At 40.6% G+C, this 21,348-nt stretch overlaps 1 protein-coding gene and 1 pseudogene across 3 annotated transcripts in view; one reads left to right on the top strand and one right to left on the bottom strand.

Annotated features, from left to right (window-relative positions):
• Positions 1–14,678, bottom strand: part of MGA (MAX dimerization protein MGA) — a 167,517-nt gene extending 152,839 nt beyond the window's left edge. The window contains exon 1 of one of the 3 annotated variants that reach the window (XM_045771185.2): positions 14,600–14,678. The gene's annotated coding sequence lies outside the window, so the exon portion shown is untranslated. Of the gene's footprint in view, positions 1–13,898; positions 14,179–14,307; positions 14,404–14,599 lie in introns of those variants that run through there. The other 2 variants (XM_045771176.2, XM_045771201.2) reach the window with 2 other exon arrangements.
• LOC123803823 (small ribosomal subunit protein uS12 pseudogene) lies at positions 5,595–9,144 on the top strand (annotated as a pseudogene).
• Positions 14,679–21,348: the final 6,670 nt, after the last annotated feature.

Below are 21,348 nucleotides of genomic sequence, written 5' to 3'. Positions count from 1 at the left end.
TTTAAGATGTGGGAATGCATCATGAAGATAATTTTTTTTTAATAAAGATAATTAAAGGGTCATTCGAAGGTTGTCATGGAAGCACGTATAGACTATTTCACATATATGCTCTAGAGGATCCTGGAATGGAAGTTTCTGAATGGAAGATTTCAAGTCAGTACAATGAAAAGTGGTAAGCTCTCTATCACCAAATACATTTAGCAAAAAGTGACTGAACAACTTTTGCGGCTTTGTAAAGGATAACCAGAATCTGACAGGAGTTTTTGTTGTTGTTGTTCTTTACCAATATCTTTAATTCGTTTTGGGGGTTTTATTTGTTTTGTTTTTAAGACTTTATTATTTATTTGAGAGAGAGAGAGAGAGAGACAGCCAGTGAGAGAGGGAACACAAGCAGGGGGAGTGGGAGAGAAGAAGCAAGCTCGATCCCAGGACCCTGGGATCAGGCCCTGAGCCCAAGGCAGACACTTAACGACTGAGCCACCCAGGCACCCCTCGTTTTTGTTTTTATCAAAATTATCCATGAACAGAGACTAATGAGGTGAATAAGTACAACAGCTTATTACAGAAGACAGTGATCTTCTACTCCAACAATTTCCCAATTCCAGGGGCAAATTTTCAACTTTTATGGCTGAATCTTTTGGTATATACTTCCATATTATTACATGTTTTTTCTTTTTTTCTTCTCTCCAGTTTTAGGCACTATTAACTTACCACCACAGAAGATGAGAATTTAGCTCTCCTTCCTCTTCACATCTCTATACATGTGCGTACTTCCCATCCCCTAGTCTTCCCAATATAATTATGTAATTCTAATTAAATCAATACTCAAGGTTCATATAAATCCTATTCAGAGCTGAGCATGCAGCATAATTATTAAGCTAGGCTGCACAAACAGATCCCAAAATATGAGCCTGGTGAGTGAATATTCAGGCCATTAATTAAGCCAGTTCTCTTCCAGTGTCATCCCAGGACTCAGGCTGACAGCAGTTCTGCCATCTTGACTACAAGGCTTCTGAGGCTGTCCCGCATGTTGCAGCCCAGATAGCCAGGGGAGGCTGACAAAATTGGAGCACATGAAGGAGGTCAGGCCCACTTCCGCTAGAGAAAATAAGCCATGTATCTAATCAAACTGCAATAGAGACTAGGGAATTCTGACTAACTATATGCCCAAAGAAAGGGAGAGCAAATTTGAGTAGTTAGTGGCCTTTGCGACATATGCCATGGTTATGAAAAAAACTGTAATGGACCTTAGAAACAGATGGCAGAGGAAGAGGAAAGAAAGGATATAAGGGAAAATAAGTCAGATAACCAAATCTAAAGGAAGATTAATAAACATCCCACAAAAATGGAGAAAAATTAAAAGGTGATTAATTCATTCAAGAAACAGTGTCCTTGGGGCGCCTGGGTGGCTCAGTTGTTAAGCATCTGCCTTCAGCTCAGGGCGTGATCCCGGCGTTCTGGGATGGAGCACCACGTCAGGCTCCTCTGCTGGGAGCCTGCTTCTTCCTCTCCCACTCCCCCTGCTTGTGTTCCCTCTCTCGCTGGCTGTCTCTCTCTGTCAAATAAATGAACAGAATCTTAAAAAAAACAAAACACTGTCCTTTTGTTATGTACCACACTCCACGTTAAGGACAATAAAAAACATACATTAAATGTAATGTGTATCCTCAATTAGATCCTGGAACAGAATAAGGACATTAATGGAAAAACTAATGAAATCCAAATAAAGTCTGGAGTTTACTAACAGTGATGTACCAACACTGGTTTCTCAGTTTGGACAAATGTACCACAGTAATGTAAGATGTTAACATGAGGGGAAAATGGGTGAGGGGTAGACAGAAACTCTCTGTATAGTCTTTGCAACTTCTCCATAAACCTAAAATTGCTCCTAAAAAGGATTAAAAAAAAAAAAAAAAAAAAACCTTGTTATAAAGGTGCAACCACTGCATTTCCTCAAAAAAGTATACAATCACCATGTGATCCAGCAATTCTACTTCTAGATATACACTCAAGAGCTCTGAAAGCAGACACTCAAAGAGATGTCTGTACATCCATGTGCACAGCAGCAGTATTCACAATAAACAAAATGCGGAAGCAATCGAAGTGTTCATCACAGATAACAAGATAAACAAGAAAAGGTGGTATTTACATACAATGGAATATTATTCAGCATTAAAAAGAAATTCTAACACATGCTACAATATGGATGAACCCTGAAGACATTAGGCTAAATGGAATAAGCCAGTTCCAAAAGGACAAATATTTTGTATGATTCCACTTATGTGAGGTACCCAGAGCAGTCAAATTCATAGAGACAGAACGTATAATGTGGTTGACAGGAACTGGGGGGAAAGAATAGTAAGCCAGTACTTTATGAGTACAGAGTTTCAGCTTGAAAAGATGAAAACTCCAGAGATGGATGGTGGTAACTGGCTGCATAACCATGTGAATGTACTTAGTGTCAAAGATCTGTACACTTAAAAATGGTTACAATGAGAGCCCCTGGGGGCACAGTTAAGCTTCCAACTCCTGGTTTCGGCCCAGGTCATGATTTCAGAGTGGTGAGACTGAGCCCCGTGACCGTACTGATTGCAGAGTCCTCTTGAGATTCTCTCTCCTTCTCCCTCTGCCCCTCCCACTTGTGTGCTCATTCTCTCTTTCCCTAAAATAAATAAATCTTTTTTAAAAAATGGTTACAATGATTAACTTCATACATATTTTACTACAACTAAAAAATCGGGGCACCTGGGTGGCTCAGTTGTTAAGCGTCTGCTTTCAGCTCAGGTCATGATCCCAGAGTCCTGGGATCCAGCCCCGCATGGGCTCCCTGCTCAGTGGGGAGCCTGTTTCTCCCTCTCCCACTCCCCCTACATGTGTTCCCTCTCTCACTGTCTGTCAAATAAACAAATAAAATCTTAAAAAAAAAAAAAATACTTCCAATCAACAGAAAAAAGATCTAAAACAAATTCTGACTTCCCTGAGACTATGTCATCTAATGTAGTTTTGAGCAAGCCAGTCATACTAGGGAAGAAAATGGGAGGTGGGGGGTACTGAATACGACAGAGGCACAGCAAGTATGGTAGTCTACAGCAGGGTCAGCACACTGCAGCCCTGTATGCCATGTGCTGCCATAGGTTTTTGTACAGTCCACAAATTAAGAATGGTTTTCACAATTTTTAATGTGGGGGGAAATAAAGTTAAAATTTAAAGTTGAAAAAAAGTTAAAATAGGGGTACCTGGTTGGCTCGGTTAGAAGAGCATGTGACCCATGATCTCAGGGTCTTGAGTTCGAGCCCCCCATCAGATACAGAGATTGCTTCAACTTTTTTAAAAAATTAAAATAAAATTTTATGACATGCAAGAATTATATGAAATTCCAATTTCAGTGTCCATAGTTTCCCTGGAACACAGCATAATCATTTCTCTACATAACGTCTATGGCTGCTTTCATGCTACCACAGCAGAGTCAAATAGTTATGACAGAAACAATAAAGCCTTGGGGTGCCTGGGTGGCACAGCGGTTAAGCGTCTGCCTTCGGCTCAGGGCGTGATCCTGGCGTTATGGGATCGAGCCCTACATCAGGCTCTTCCGCTATGAGCCTGCTTCTTCCTCTCCCACTCCTCCTGCTTGTGTTCCCTCTCTCGCTGGCTGTCTCTATCTCTGTCGAATAAATTAAAAAAAAAAAAAAAAAGAAACAATAAAGCCTCCAAAACTTAAAATATTTACTATCATGCCCGTTACAGAAAAAGTCTACCAAGCCCTTGTCTAGAGGCCTGAGAGTAGTACATTTAGTATGGCTAAATCAAAAATACGTATGAGGAAGACACATGGCAAATGAGATAAACCAGAAGGTAGTAGGCTTAATGTGCTAAGCTAAGGAATCTGAACTTGTCTCAACTTGATTCCATTTACTATGAGAAGCCACTGAAGAACTGTGTAGAAAGTAATCTGATCAGATAAACTTTATGTAAAGACAATTATCCACTTGCTTTTAAAGGTATCTGAGCTATTCATTTACTAAAAAAAAAAAACTTCCCACTTAAAAAAAAAAAGGCCTTAAAAAATAAATAAAGCTAAAATTTAAATTTAAGAAAAGCCTAGAAGCATCAACATGGTTAACAGTGATAGCATATTAAAAATTTTTATCTCCTGGGGCGCCTGGCTGGCTCAGACAGTCAAACATGAAACTCTTGATCTCAGGGTTGTGAATTCAAGCCCCATGATGGGTGTAGAGACTACTTAAAATCTTAAAAAAAAAACAAAAAAATTTATCTCCTTCTTTGTGCTTATTCATGTTTTTCAAATATTCAAATCTGAATTATAAAGCTGCTTTTATAACCCAAACACAAAACTCAATATTTTTAAACTCCTATTCATATGCACACAACATTTGCTTTGTATGTTCTATACTCTTCTCCCCCACCCTCAGGTAGAAATGTCTAGGAAAAGCTACACACAGCTAAACTATGAAAGCATGCCTCTGTCACACTTGCAAAGGAAAAATGACATTCTACTTTTTCAAATTACATATTTGCTTTATAGACATGAAAGAATAACATACTTGAATGCAAGTACTGGCAAGGCACTCTCTTCCTCCACAGGGCTTTCATCACATTGAACAAATGGCCAAATCAATATTTTAATGAAACTAAAAATGTTAAAAGATAGGAGAAAATGCAGAGCTTGAAAATCAAGTCAAAATGTTGAAAATTGATAGAAGACTGCATATAACCCTGAGAATATAATTATGTGTTTAAAGAAATGCAAAGTCCTTGATTTATACCACAGTACTTTGCACTTAATGATACACCACTTGTTAAGATTAAATTCTTTTTTAATGTTGTTTCAGTTCTTCCACTGAACTGTCGGGGATTCGTGTGCAGGGAACCAGGTCTTTTATTTCTTTTGTGTGTCCCCCACAGCACCTCCATACACTGCCCATATATGGTAGGTGCTCAATACATGCTTAAAATTGAGTGACAAAATAATTAACCCTACTTTGAGCTCACAGACTGAAACCCTCACACCTGCAATTCATACCGTTAAGCCCCTCCTCTACCCAACAGTTTAAAGGACATTCCCGGGGCGAGTACTGCTGATTCTACTGGATTCATAACATTAGGCTTCTTCTCCAGCAAAGAGCTCAAAGTACACATCTAATGTTAAAATAGAATTCCTGACTACTGAGAAGGTGGGTGGAAAAGCAGGCAAGTGAAGGAAAAATCTATTATAATAGCTTGCCTGCAAAGAAATGAGCATTATTCAGTCCTAAAGATTAAAACATCCCTAAAATGTCTCTGAACTAAGACCCCTAACTGACATCATTTCATTAAACTTTATACTAGCTAAATTCTATCACAACGAATATTAAAACCAAAAATTCGCCATTAAAAAAATCCTAAAAATCTCAGCCACCAGTCCATATGATTGTGTTAAGATCTAGTTGTAATTATTTATTCTCCCAAAACAAAACTACTAAACTTTTTCAAAGCATTATGATTGAACATCTACCACATGCTAAGCCCTGGAAAAACATGAATAAGAAAACCAGTCAAAATATCAACTGATTTTATATTCTGCTATAAATTAAAGTATGACCAACAGAGCTGAGGAAGTACCATGCAGTGAGGAGCCAACTTCTATCTGTGGAAATCTGGAGAAATTACATACCAAATCTATGCTGGACATTGAAGGCTTGAGTAGGAGTTTGAGGCAAAGAGCAAGAAGAGGGGGAGAAAGAATATTCCTGGCAAAGGCAGAGCTATAGACAAACGAGCACACCTGGCATGGCAGACAGAGGATAAAGAGGCAGGGGAGAGTTAGACATCGATGGGTCTGGTATGAAAGCTATGAAAGTTGGAATTTATGCCCCCAGGTAATGGACACAAAGTGGAAATCTTGAGGTAGGCAGTGACAAAAACCTGAAGAAAAAAGAGCCTAGGTCATATTAAAATCCTCTCAAAGGCACGATTTCATATTACACCATATAGACACAGCTCTGTAAATACTGCGCTGCTGCAGATACAAAAGAAATTTAAGTGTAACCTATTCTTCTGTCCATGCTTTCAACTGAGTCTCAGGACAGGCATTGGCCCTCTTTACTTCCTGCCTGATCTTACCAGACTCATGGTTTTAAAACACTATGTATTAATGATATTCCAAATGTATATTCACAGCCCTGACTTTTTCTCTGAGCTCCAGACTTAAGCAGTCAACTGCTTACTCAATAGTTATCCCTAGATACCTAGTGATATCTCAAACTCAACATTATCCAATGAAACTCTTCATTTTAGGGGCGCCTGGTGGGCTCAGCTGGTTAAGCATCTAACTCTTGATTTCGGCTCAGGTCATAATCTCGGGGTCATTGAGATCAAGCCTGCTTGAGACGCTCTCTCTTAAAAAAAAAAAAAATGATGCTCTCTCTTCTCCCCCAAGTCCCCCCCCCCACAGTGGGAAGTCTGCTTGAGATTCTCTCCCTCTGCCCTTTCCCTCCCATTCTCTCTCTCTAAAAATAAATAAATATTTTAAAATAAATAGAAATAAACTCTTCATTTTAAATCCCAAACTAGGGGCATCTAGGTGGCTCAGTCGTTAGGTGTCTGTCCTGAGCCCTGCATTGAGCTCCCTGCTCCACGGGGAGCCTGCTTCTCCCTCTCCCACTCCCCCTGCTTGCGTTCCCTCTCTCGCTCTCTATCAAATAAATAATTTTTAAAAATAAACAAATAAAATAAATCCCAAACTAGCTCCTTCCAGTTTTCATCTCTGTACGTGGCACTGGTTGCTCTAGCTAAAAACCTTGTTATCACCTTTGATTCCCTCTTTCTCTCACTTCCAACTAAGCTATCAGCAAACTCTATTGCTTCCACCTTCAAAATATACCCTGAATCAGATCCCTTCTCACTGCCTCCATCACTTCCTCCCTGATCCAAGCCACCATACTTCTGCTTACCATTCCAGTGACTTCCTAAATGGTCTCCTACAGCCCCTCTTGTCTCTACAGCAAAGTGATCTTTTAAAAACATAAATTTAAAAAATAAATTTAAAAAATAAAACATAAATTTGACTGTATCATTTTTCTTCATAAAACTGTCCAATGCATCCCATCACACTCAGAATGAAATCCAAGGCCCTTCTGATCTACCAGACCCTATACCATCTGAGACCACCCACTACCCAGTATCATTTCCTAACACTTCAAATTATTACCCCAGCAATCTCCAAACTATAGCACACTAGCCTTTTTACACTTCCTTGAAAAGGGCAAACTGATTCTCACCCCAGAGTCTCTGCATTAGTACTCTCTCTCACCACTTGAAAATGCATCACATTGGCCTGGCATGTTCCTTATCATTCAGCTCTCTTTATGCTCAAGGGTTACCTCAGAGAAACCTTACCTGACAACCTATCTAAGAGAACCACCAAACCCACCACACCACTCACGACCCTCTCATACTATTTTCTTCACAGCACTTAGATAATATCTGAAATCATATTATTTATTAGTTTATTGTCTAGAGTGTAAATTCCATGAGAACAGGGCCTTTGTCTTATTCACTGCTCAATCCCGAGCCCTGGTATAATACCTGGCATTCAATAGGGCTCATTAATTATTTGTTGTTGAGTGAACAAAATTACCTAACTGGTCTAATCTACCTTATATTTTTATCTTGTTGTGCATAACTGAATTTGCTTTCCTACTTTTGGATTTATATCACATTCATGATTACCAGGCTTATTCTTCCTAGAACAGAGAGCTAAAGCAGTTTAAAGACTGTTAAAACAAGCTATACTATACTAAAGCCTTTAATTCCTTTCTATAATTAGCCCTGTCAGCAACTTGTCCAGTTGTTTTTCTTTGACTATAACTTCCATTATCCTCTTTCTATGTTATCAGAATTTTCAATGTACTACTTATCATAAATGCTATTGATAAAGACGGACAGACATGCCAAGAAAGTTATATTTTTTTATATTGCAAATTTTTTTTTTTAAGATTTTATTTACTTATTTGACACAGAGAGAGAGACAGCCAGCGAGAGAGGGAACACAAGCAGGGGGAGTGGGAGAGGAAGAAGCAGGCTCCCAGTGGAGGAGCCGGATGTGGGGCTCATCCCAGAACGCCGGGATCACGCCCTGAGCCGAAGGCAGACGCTTAACGACTGAGCCACCCAGGCGCCCCTGCAAATTTTTTTTATATTGCAAGTAACACAAGTTTAGGGCTGGTTTTTTTTTTTTTTTTTTAAGATTTTATTTATCAGAGCCAGAGAGAGCACATGCAGTGGGAGCAGGGGGAGCAGCAGGCAGAAGGCGAAGCAGGCTCCCCCCTGAGCAAGGAGCCCGATGCGTGACTCGATCCCAGGACTGTGGGATCACGACCTGAGTCAAAGGCAGATGCTTAACTAACTGAGACACCCAGGCATCCCTGGAGTTTGTTTGTTTGTTTTAAATAAAGAAAAAAGAAAAAGTAAAGAAAAAGAAAAACATAGAAAAGCAAACATTTAAAAAACAAATTCACAAGCAAGTGATGGAGGTCACCACCAAGAGCAACAAGTCATGTTATAGTACATACTCTAACCCCAGTCTACTAATGAGAAAAATATTAAATCCCAACTGAGGGACACATTATAAAATACTGACTAGTACTCCCCAAAACTGTCAAGGTTATCAAAACTAAAGTCTGCGCTCTCTTTTGTCAGGCGCGTGGCACTGGCAGGATGAGCAAGTGCTGCAGTCTCATACTGCAAGGAAGTTCTGTAGCCACCGACTAAGATACAAGTGACATGATAAACAGTATAAGAAAGATCATTTGGGCACAGTCCTGAAGGCCAACCCTTTTGGAAGCGTTTCCCATGCAAAGGGAATTGTGCTAGAAAAAGTAGGGGTTGAAGCCAAGCACCCAAATTTTGCCATCAGGAGGTGTGTCGGGGTCCAGCTGATCAAGAATGGCAAAAAAATCAGTCTTTGTACCCAATGATGGTTGTCTGAATTTTATTCAGGAAAATGATGAGGTTCTAGTTGTTGGATTTGGTTGTAAACGTCATGCTGTCAGTGACATTCCTGGAGTTTACTTTAAGGTTGTCAAAATAGCCAACGTCTCTCTTTTGGCCTTACACAAAGGCAAGAAGGAAAAACCAAGACCATAACTTTGGATGGTGAAAACCTGACATAATGAATTTTCATATGCCAAAAAAGAGTCTGAGAAACTATTATAACCAAGAAGATCCCAAAGGGACATAATTACCGAAAGTATTGTGGCTGTGTAATAGACAGTTCTGAAAGGCAACAGCTTCATATGAACTCTCTGGAGATGCCTTGGAAGATAAAGCAACCAGCTTTGTTTGCAATGAAGCTACAGCCATCTTGATAATACATCCCTTGTTTGTCTTCACTTTTTCCCTACCTCACTTCCTTTTCCTCCCTCACACCTTCTTCCCTGGAATTTCAAACAATACAGCATTAGTATAGCAGCATTATCTACAATAGCCAAATTATGGAAACAGCCCAAGGATCCATCAACTGATGAATGAAGAAGATGTGTTATATACACACACACCATGGAAAATTAGTCATAAAAAAACGAATGAAATCTTGCCATTTGCAACAACATGGATGGAGCTAGAGAGTAGAATGCTAAGTGAAATAAGCCAGAGAAAGAAAAATACCATATGATTTCACTCGTATGTGGAATTTAAGAAACAACAAATGAGGGGTGCCTGGCTGGCTCAGTCTGTGGAGCATACGACTCTTGATCTCGGGGTTGAGTTCGAGCCCCACACTGGATATAGAAATTACTTAAATAAATATTAAGGAAAAAAAGAAACAAAACAAATGAGCAAAGGGGGAAAAAGAGAGAGGCAGGCAAACCAAGAAACAAACTCCTAACTATAGAGAACAAGCTGATGGATACCAGGAGGGAGGGAGGTGGGGGGATGGGGATAAATTATGAGGATTAAGAAGTACACTTGTTTTGAAAAAAAAAAAGGGGGGCGCCCGGGTGGCTCAGTCGTTAAGCGTCTGCCTTCGGCTCAGGGCATGATCCCGGAGTCCTGGGATCAAGCCCCACATCAGGCTCCCAGGGGAGCAGGGAGCCTGCTTCTTCCTCTCCCACTCCCCCTGCTTGTGTTCCCTCTCTCGCTGGCTGTCTCTCTCTCTCTGTTAAATAAATAAATAAATAAATAAATAAATAAATAAATAAATAAATAAATAAAGAGTGCACTTGTTGTGATGAGCTCCAGGTATTGTATGGAAGTGCTGAATCATTATATTGTACACTTGAAACTAATATTCCACTGTATGTTAACTAAATGGGATTTTTTTTAAGAGTTTGTTTTTAAGTAATCTCTACACCCAATGTGGGGCTCAAACTCACAACCCTGAGACCAAGAGTCGCATGTTCTGCCAAATGAGCTAGCGAGGCACCCCAACTAACTGGAATTTAAATAAAAACTTTAAAAAAAAAAATAAAAATAAAGCATTAGTACGTTAAAAAAAAAAAAAAGTATTGTGGTATTCTGAATGGAATCCTGGAATAGAAAAGGGACATTAAGGGCGCCTGGGTGGCTGTCAGTTGGGCATCTGCCTTCCGCTCAGGTCATGATCCCAGGGTTGTGGGATTGAGTTCCACATCGGGCTGCCTGCACGGCCAGGTGCCTGCTTCTCCCTCTGCCTGCTGCTCCCCCTGCTTGTGTTCTCTCGCGCTTTCTCTGTCAAAGAAATAAAAATCTTAAAAAAAAAAAAGAAGAAGAAGAAGAAAGAAAAAGAAAAAGGACATTAGATAAAAACTAAAGAAATCTTATTACTAAGGACTTTAGTTAACCGCATTGTATCAGTATTTATTGGTTCATTCTTTATAACACATCTACTATACTAACATAAGATGTTAACGTGGAAAACTGGGTGTTGGATGGGTGTATGGGAACTCTATATCATGTTTGCGGTTTTTCTATAAATCTAAAACTGTTCTAAAAAATGTCTGTTTTTGGGGCGCCTGGGTAGCGCAGTCGTTAAGCGTCTGCCTTCGGCTCAGGGCGTGATCCCGGCGTTCCGGGATGGAGCCCCACATCGGGCTCCTCTGCTGGGAGCCTGCTTCTTCCTCTCCCACTCCCCTGCTGTGTTCCCTCTCTCGCTGGCTGTCTCTCTGTCACATAAATAAATAAAATCTTTAAAAAAAAAATAAATAAAAATTTTAAAAAAAGTCTGTTTTTTAATTAACTTCATCCAAAAACCCTATCACTCAAATAAAATCAACATTAGTTTACATTTGATGTATACAATTTTAGACTTTTATGTAAATTTTAGACTTTTAGACCCATATACGTACAGTCCTACAAAAACACAATCTTCCTACACATTTTACTTGACAAAATATATAATATGCTTTCCAAGCAATCAGTAGGAATCTATACTATGTCTACTAGCTGCAAAGTATTATGCTTTATAAAAGTACCGCATTTATTTAACCAACCCCCATTATTTAAGATTTAAGTTTTTCCAATTCTTAAAAAATACAATAAAATCAACTCTTTAATAAACATCTTTCCAAACTTACGGATTAGTGCCTTAACCAAGAACGGCTGCTGAGTCAAAGGGCATATAGGTTTTGAATGCTTTCAAAACGTATAGCCAAAACACCCTCCAAAGAGGATGTTCACATGTAAATATCCACTAAGAGTAGTGTATGAGTGTGCCAATTTCCTCATTCCTATGATATTAACACTTTATTATGTACATCCAAATCTGGCAAGAATGGGGAGGGGGGAGGGAGTATTTGTGTTACTTGATTATAAGTGAAAAATAATGAATCTGTATCTTTATTGATTATTTTTATTTCTCTATGTATGTGATCTACCTATTCACATATCTTTAGCCCATCTAGTAGATATCAAAGTCATTAAACTTGCTAAGTCCAACCATGGTGCAAAACTCCCCCCCCCACCCCCCACCTGGCATTGCTCATCACTGGATACTCTACACCTGAAAAACTGCCTGGCACACAGTAAGCAAGCACTCAATAAATATGTTAAATACTGAGCGAATAAATGTCTTTTAACTTTACGATGTTTTTGCCAATTACAGGTTGTTTTATGCAGTAATTCAAACAATATCTGCCTTTATGGATTCTGCCTTTACAGTTATGCTCAGAACAGCTCATCCCGTTTCAAGACCGGAAAAATGTTTACCCATTTTTTTTAAGGGGTCATTTTCTGACTTCACGTTTTTTAAAAGATTTTATTTTTAAATAATCTCTATGCCCAACGTGGAGCTTGAATTTACAATCCCGAGATCAAGAATGGCATGCTCTACCACCTGAGCCATGTGCCTGCTGACTTCACATTTTATATTTAACTATTTAATTCACTTGGATTTTATTTTACTTACATTTTAAGGTAGGATTCCATTTTATTATTATTTTTCAAACAGCCAATTGTTCCAACACAATTTTGAAATTCTTTCTCAACTAATGTGAAAAACCACCTTTATAATACTAAATAGCTTCAAATATTTCTAAACTTATTCTCTACCACTGCTCTATTCCAAAGTTACTACTCATTGTTTTGATTATCATAGCTTTATTTGTATACTCACTAGGACAAGTTCCCGCCCCACCACACACACACACACACACACACACACACACACACACACACTACTCTTTCAAAACCTTTCTTACTTTACAGATTCATTCTTCCTAATGAACTTTGGAATCATTCTGCCAAATTTTCAAAAGGCATTATGGTTGGAATTATGTGAAATTATCAGCCACAGAAGCTAACGCAACTTACTTCATTTCTCTATTTTCCTCTTTGGTAAAATGGAGATAATAGTACTTACCTCATAGCTTCGTTAACAAAACTAAATGAATTAAGACATATAAACTATTAAGCTAGAAAGATTTTAACATAATTGTTCGAAAGTGGTAAGTATTGTTATAATGCTTACTCAAAAAATGTTTTCCAGATTGTGTTCCCACCAAATTCAAAGGCCCTTTAAGATACATCAAAGGGTAGCACACAAAATAAGCAGTGATATGAAAAATACATAATTAATGGCTGCTTCATTTCACTAAAGCCCTAACCCTTGACAAAATGAAGGGCTGGAGTTGGGAGCAGGACACCATGAAAAACATCAAAGGTCGGGGGCAAGGAAGGCTCAAAAATTTTACAAATATTGGCCCACCCAGTGGAGAGGACAACTTCTAGGTCCTTCTAGTCACAGCCTTTAGGGAGCATCAGCAAATCCCTTCTTAACTACTTGTTTCCCCCAGCTCCACAGAAATAGACAATACTACTTACCTAATTTCTTCCAGGAAACACACAGAGACTAGCCCTCTAAAAGCCAGAATACCCTTCAAACGACAGAGTGGAAAGACAGAGTATAAATGCAATCCATAAATATGGACAGATATGCCCAGAATATAAGACATTATCTCCAGGTTTCCCACATCACTGTAATGATGGGGGGGGATACAGTGTGGGTTTTTCTTGTGGGGACATGGGCTTGTCTCATTTCGTCCTTATTAATTCTTTTGTTATCTGCGTGACATTGGGATTAGGTAGAGGTCACATACCAGAGGGTAGGATTTAAAAAATCCTACACAGAATATGGAATGAGAAAATGGAGGCCGAGAGTGGCAACAGGACTTGCTCATTAGAAAAGTAGCCAAAGGCCTAGACCCCAGGTCCTCTAATTCCCAGACCACAGCTCATTCCACCACACCACACAGCCTCTCGCCGACGATTGCCACGCTTCGAGGTGGGAGGAGCAAAAGCAGACGGATCACGCCGCAGCAAGGACACTAGAGAAAACCACAGGTCGGCGCAGTCGACGGCACGTGACTGGCCACGCCTCTTCCCTACCTCCCTCCCCCTTCCCCGCGCCAGCAGCACGCGCTGCCAACCTCGTCATGTGACCTTCACGCGGCCCCAGCGCTCCCCCTGCTAGGCGACTCTTTCCAGCAGCCATTTTGCCGAGAACTTGTCGTCCGTGCTCACAGCGGGGCAGGACGCCACGAAAACCCGTGCCCAGATTTTGCAGGCCGCACACGCGCTTCGAAAAAGCGCTCAGACCGTGAGGGCTGAGCCGAACCTCACTGAACACGTCGCACCCCGGGGCGCCGGGGAAAGCTGTGGGTGCGCCTCAGCCTGCGATTGGCTGTGGCGTCCACGTGATGCCACTGCCCCCCCATTTTCCCCTTACCCCCCCCCACAAAAACACCCAAACAGACTCTTAACACTTCGCGCCAAGTACACGCCACTGGGCGCGTGGGGACGAACGGGGCGCGTGGCAACCAAGGCGCCTGCGCGTACCTGCCAGGGCCGACCGGAACGGGCCCACGCGCCGCGCCGCTCACGGGTCCCGGAATCCTCGCGCTGCCGGACCACCCGGCTAGTCATTGGCTGCCAGGTTGGGTCACGTGATCATCTCAGACCCGCCCCTAACCGCTAATCACCTGGCACGGTGCTCGAAGCGGCGCCGAAAGTCGTTCGCACGCGGAAAGGGAGGGTAGTTAGAGGACCTCCGTTTTTGCCGCTTTGGGGTTACATTCATAAAGGGGAAACGAGAAAGCCGGGTCTCAAAACTAAGTAAGCTCACACCTACCGGTTTAACTTCGCGTGCCTCTCCAGGAGCCGGGAACCATCGCCCTTGGGCGCTCCCCGATGCACGCCGGGATACGTCTGGCGCCCCTCAGTGTGCTGCAGAGCATGCCGGGAAAAGCACCTCTCCCGATTTCCTGGCTCTCACCTCCGGGGTGTTCCTTTCATGTCCCCTTGAAAGCCGGGTTCTTGGGCTGGGAGTGGGGAGGTTTGAGTAATTATGGGAGTGTCACTGGATTTAACAGGCACTTTCAGTGCCCCTTCCCCCACTTGTTCATCTGTGTGGTCTTGGGGAAACCGCTTAACCTTTCTTCCTGAAGCAAGCATTTAGTGAGTGCCTGTTGAGTGCCTTTGTGAATATGGCAAAAAAACAGCAAGAGTATTTGCCTACAATGAAACTATCAGCCTTTCATGGTTAGTGAAAAAGAATGCTAATTTAAATACAACTTAACTACAAACCCCACTAGGAAGTGGAAATAAGTGGAGTTTCTCTTAGGATAGAAGACCAGACTTTTCATGGTAACCTTACTGCTATTGTTGGTGAAAGTGGGGGTGGAAGAAGCAGGAGGTATTTTAAAAGGTCCAGAGATGTGGCCCTATTATATTTTCTGGTTCAACCTGCTCTAGCTATGGTATATTGAACCCGAGAAAAATACCACCTGCTAACGTTGAGAAAAGGTGTTCTTAGATCGGAATGAGTTAATTTTGCGATATTCACAGACCGACCTACAGGCCAAACCCTGATATTTTACTCCCATGAAGCCACCAATTAGAACAATTCATATCTCTTTTGCTTTGAACTCCATTCCTCAGCTATTCTGATTTCAAAGCTCTTTTTTCAGTTAACAAAGGGATGATAAGCTTGGGGAATTTGACTAGCACTGGTCAGACTCACAAGAGTGCCGATTTTTAACTAGAAATTAAATGTATTAATTCATAATGTGGTTACTGAGCCAAAACACACAGTTTTGGGCACAGTTTTCTGGCTTTAAGATATTTGATAAGCCTGATTAATAGTCAGAAAATTATTTTCTGACTAGAAAAAGAAAAGAAAGGGAATCAGTTGATCACATTTAATAAAACCGTTAAGGGGCCCCTGGCTGGCTCAATGCGCAGAGCATGTAACTGCTGAACTCACCTTTGTAAGTTGGAGTCCCATGTTGGATGTAGAGATTACTTTTGTAAAAAGTCTTTAAAAAAAATAAATAAAACCTTTAAATTATAAGCATAACTATGTTAAACTTGAACTTCACTTGATTACATTTAATCCTAACAACAGCCATGAGAGCAAAGTACTATTCTAATATGACCATCTCCTAAACCAATCTTGAATGGGAAACTGGAAAATGTGTTTTAACATGTTCTCCAAGTGATTATGTTGCACCGCTAGGTTTGGGGTCTATCGGCTATAGGTGAAAGAGCCCAGTCCTAGAAGTCAGACCCATCTGGGTGAACCTGCAGTTCTCTCATTTACTCTACTTTGACCTTGAACAGGTTTTTTTAACTTTCTGAGCCTCAGCTCCTTTAACTGCCAACTGTGGCCAACCCTAGTCTTGGATTGTCATGATGATTCTGAGATAAAATTATTTAAAACACCAGTCGCTGATGCGTAGGAGGCATTCTGTAATTGTGAGTACTAGTTAGTGGTAAAGGTTGTATTCTAACCAGTATCCTGTACTCTATCCAACACCGCACACTCTTGAATTCTTTTTTTTTTTTCCACTATTCTGTTTCTCCCCTAGACAGTGCTAGAGGCACACTAACAGATTCTTACACTGCAGATCTTTTTTAGACTCTTTGGTGACTGTTGCCCATCTGTTGGTGCATATTGTTACATTATCTCCTGCCTTCATTTCAAGTTTTTTTTTTCTCTTAACATGTTAAAATGCTGAACTGTAGACATTACCGAAGTAAAATAATGATGATACAGAAATAGAGAATGGAGGGGACACCTGTGCCTTTGCTTCAAGTAGGTTAAAAGTTGTTTACATTTACATACCTCAGAGTAAAGACACCCTCAAAATTCACTCTTCACTTACATAACACAATGTTTTAGATGCTCCATTCCCAGTCTCCTTCCAGTGGTTTCTTTTCCAATACCTTCAGACATTTCTAACAAAAAGAGGATTTAGCTAAGACAGAGTTTCCCACAGACATCTGAAATTTACTATTTCCAAAGTCAAACTAATTTTCAAACCCTTCACTCCACACACCACTTACTACTGCATTCCCCTCCATGGGCAATGACACCACCATTCCAAGAAGTCTTCCAGTCTAGGAAACCTCCATTATCCTTCACTGCTCCTTCTTATCTGTTTTCCACATTCAACTGGTCACAAAGTTCTGCTGCTTCCAATGCTTAAACATCTTGTAAGTCCAAACCCTGCTTTCCATTTCTTACACCATTTCATTGGTTCAACCCTTATCTTTATGAGACCCTACAAATAATAGAGATTTCATTATAATGATAATAGCATGTTAAAGTTGATTTCAGAATACAAAACTTGTCATCTATATTGTTTTACAATAGACCACTAACAGGTTTGTAAGTTCTACGCAGGGAATGCTCTTAGTAAGAATGAGTGAAATTATTTAATACAGACGAATATATCTAATTATATAATAAAGGAAGTTATAAAGTCTGGATGTTTTGGACAGATATTTTACTGAGTGCTGAAGAGTATTAATAGTGATCTTGGAAGTAATTGTAGATATTTATGCTATTCTCAAATATTTCTGGTTCACCCAACTTCCTAGAACATGATATAATTGTTTTTTCTTGCTCCCTTGAAGTTAGGAGTAACTATTCACTTGGCCATGAATGTGAATGGAAGTGACATGTATTAGTTCTAGGAAGAAGGTTTAAATACCAATCCGCAATTACCCATTTTCCCTTTCCTTTTGCCACAGCTACTAGCAATGCTTTCAGCTGGTGGTTACTCTATCAGCCTTGGTCCCATAAAATGAATGACACAGAGCAGATACCCCCAGCCAGCTAAGAGTGAACATGTAGTATGAACAAGAAATAACTTACATTGTTTTGAGACACTGGGATTTGGGATTGTCAGCTCACGTAACCTAGCACACAGTGAATGATACAGAAATGGAGGAAGTTGCTTGAAGTCCATTTTGTTAAGGAAGACTCCAATTGCCAATGCCCATGATGTGATATAAATTTAGAAACCTAAGAGAATGTGGAGGACAACTGCCTGATTGTGATATAAAAGAAGAGCCCGAAGAAAGAACAATCATTGGAATCTTGCTTTTCAAATCCCCCCACTACATAGTCATTCTTCACAGACCAGCAATATTTTAAAATATTAGATCTTGTGACTCCTCTCTTTGAAAATGGCCAATGTTTCATATTACACTTAAGGTAAAATTCACACTGTTTAGGAACCTAACCGATCTGGCCCTTACCTCCTTATCGTTGTTGTGGTTTGTGCACTCTTGACCATTATTATCATCCCTACTTTATGGTCTTCATCCGATTGTGCCCTCAACCTGGGGTCCATCCATGTGGATGGATCCTTCTCTGTGATTCTCATCAGCTCAAATGTAACTTTCTAAGAGAAAAGTAGTCTTAACTGACTACCCTATCTAAAGGGGACTGCCTCCACAGTCATCTCTATTTTATCACCCCTTTTTTTTTTAAGTTTATTTATAATCTCTACACACAACGTGGGGCTTGAACTCAAGACCCTGAGATCAAGAGTCACATGCTCTTCCAACTGAGCCAGCCATGCACCCCTCACCCCATCTTATTTTCCTTATGGCAGTTCTCATTATCTCAAAGGACCTTATTTGTTTGACTGTTTCCCTTCTGCCTCTACCCAAGATGAGAGTAGAAGCCTCCTCTGTATTCTCAGCGTCTTGAAGTATCTGGCACATAAACTACAGCAAGTGAAAAAATATCTGCAAACCATACATCTGATAAATGTTTAATATCCAGAATAAACAAAGAACTCCTACAATTCAACAACAAAATCTCGATTAAAAAATGGGCCAAGGTGGTGCCTGGGTAGCGCAGTTAAGGGTCTGACTTCGGCTCAGGTCATGATCTTGAGGTCATGGGATGGAGTCCCACATCGGCCTCCCTGCTCATCATGAAGTCTGTTTCTCCCTCTACCTCTGTCCCTCCCCCCGCTCGTGCTCTCTCTCTCTCTCTCTCTCGCTCTCTCTCTTAAATAAATAAAATTAAAGATTTTTTTTATTTGACGGAGAGAGAGAGAGACAGCCAGTGAGAGAGGGAACACAAGCAGGAGGAGTGGGAGAGGAAGAAGCAGGCTCCCAGCGGAGAAGCCTGAGGCGGGGCTCGATCCCAAAACGCAGGCATCACGCTCTGAGCCAAAGGCAGAAGCTTAACGACTGAGCCACCCAGGCGTCCCTAGCACAACATTTGTAAAAAAGAAAGTCAGCAGGGGCGCCTGGGTGGCACAGCGGTTAAGTGTCTGCCTTCGGCTCAGGGCGTGATCCCGGCGTTCTGGGATCGAGCCCCACATCAGGCTCCTCCGCTGTGAGCCTGCTTCTTCCTCTCCCACTCCCCTTGCTTGTGTTCCCTCTCTCGCTGGCTGTCTCTATCTCTGTCAAATAAATAAAATCTTTAAAAAAAAAAAAAGTCAGCAGATGTCTCTTGACAGGAGGAAGAAATGAATGAATATATAAGCTAAGACTGCTGTGTCTGATTCTCATTTACCATTTCAACTTCACTGAACTTGACCATTTCCAATGAATACTAGTATCAAGCATTTGTAAGTGTGTGTGACAAAGACAGAGACACAGCCATTTAGACTGCTCCCAGGTTTATGTTACTTTTCTGAAGCACAGATCTCATCATATAATGCCTTAATTTAAAAACCATTGATAAAGTCCAATTTATTGACCTTGTCTTTAATGGTTAGTTTTGTACCTTATCTAAGAAATCTTTGCCTACCCAAAGTTGTAAAGATTTTCTTCCTGTTTTTTTGCAGAAGTATGACAGTTTTAGCTTTTACATTTAGGTCTAATATCTACCTCAAATTAATATCAGTGTATGTTATGAGGTAGGCATTGAGGTTCATTTTTTTTTCCCATAAAAATATCAAGTTGATTGGACACTATTTGTTGAAGATTTTTCCCCCTTTGAGTCACCTTGGCATCTGTATTAGTTATCTATCACTGTGTAACAAACTACACCAAAACTTAGTAGGTTTAAACAGCAAATATTTATTATCTGGTAGTTTCTGCGGTTAAGGAATCTGGGCACAGTTTGCCTGGGTGCCTCTGCAGGAAAGCTTCTCACGAGGTTGCAGTTAAACTATTGGCCAGGGCGGCAGTTCATCTGAAGGCTTGATTCAAGGGAAGCAGAGCCCGCTTCCAAGCTCATTCATGTGGTTCCTGGCAGACCTTGATCCCTTGCCCCATGGGTTTCTCTACAAGACTGCTTTACAACACGTCAGCTATCTCTATACCAGTAGCAAGCCACCCAAGAGAGAAACAGTGTGCCCAAGATGCAAGCCAGCGTCTTTTTTAAACCTAATCCCAGAAGTAACACCTGTTACTTCTGTCAGCCCTCACTCCAAGGGAGATCACATAAGGGTATGAATACCAGGAGGCAGGAATCACTGGATGCCTACCACGACATCCTTTTTCAAAAGTCAATTGACTACATGTGTTTGGGTCTATTTCTAGACTCTATTTTGTTGACTGACCTGTTTATTTTTCCATATACTAATGCCATGCTACCTTGATTTCTATAGCTGTATAATAAGTCTCGAGGTCAAAGTGGTTTTTGGCTTTTTTTTAAGTCATCTTTACACCCAACGTGGGACTCAAACTCATGACCCCAAGATCAAGAGTCAGATGTTCTACCAACTGAGCCAGTCAGGCACCCCTTTCAAAATTATTTTGACTATTCTAGGTCCTTTGTATTTCCACATAAGTTTTAGAATCAGCTTGTCAATTTCTATGACCCCCACCTCTGGTATTTTAATCGGAATTGCATTAACTCCATTGTTGTGAATAACTAATACCTTAATAATATTATCTTCCACTCCATTAATATGTAGTCACAATACAGACATCTGACAAAGGACAAATATTTGGAACATAGAAAGAACCCCTAATAACAATAATAACAAGACAGCAACACAGTATTTTTTTTAGATGGACAAAAGCCTTGAACTGACACTTAACAAAAAATATCTACAAACAGCTAATAAGTATATGAAAAGATGCGATATACTATTATCATGGAAGTACATATTAAAACAACCTCGTGAGATACCACTCATACTCCCCCCGAATGTCTAAAATTAGAAAGCCTTGACAATAACCAGTGTTGGCTAGATTTGGAGCAACTGAAACTCTCATACGCTGCTGCTGGGAGTATAAAATGGTACAATCCTTTGGAAAGTGGTTTGATAATTTCTTAAATTTTAACATATACCAGGGTTCCTGGCTGGCTCAGTCGGTAGAGCATGTAACTCTTATCTTGGGGTCATGAGTTCAAGTCCTCCCCACCCCAGGTCGGTAGATTCCTTGTTTTTTTTTTCAAGATTTTATTTATTTGAGCGAGAGAGCACAGAGAGAGAGTGAGAGAGAGAAGGAGACTCTCTGCTGAGCAGAGAGCCTGACTCGGCTTGATCCAAGGACCCTGAGATCATGACCTGACCTGAAGGCAGGCACTTAACCAACTGAGCCACCCAGGTGCCCCGAGATTGCTTTTAAAAAATTAAATTAAAATATTTTAACATACACCTACTCTATGACCCA

This window comes from Ursus americanus, chromosome 36 (genome assembly GCF_024610735.1).
Source record: "Ursus americanus isolate L20-20 chromosome 36, mUrsAme1.1.p, whole genome shotgun sequence".
Classification (NCBI taxonomy): Eukaryota; Metazoa; Chordata; class Mammalia; order Carnivora; family Ursidae; genus Ursus; species Ursus americanus.
This window is presented reverse-complemented; position numbering and strand designations above follow the sequence as displayed.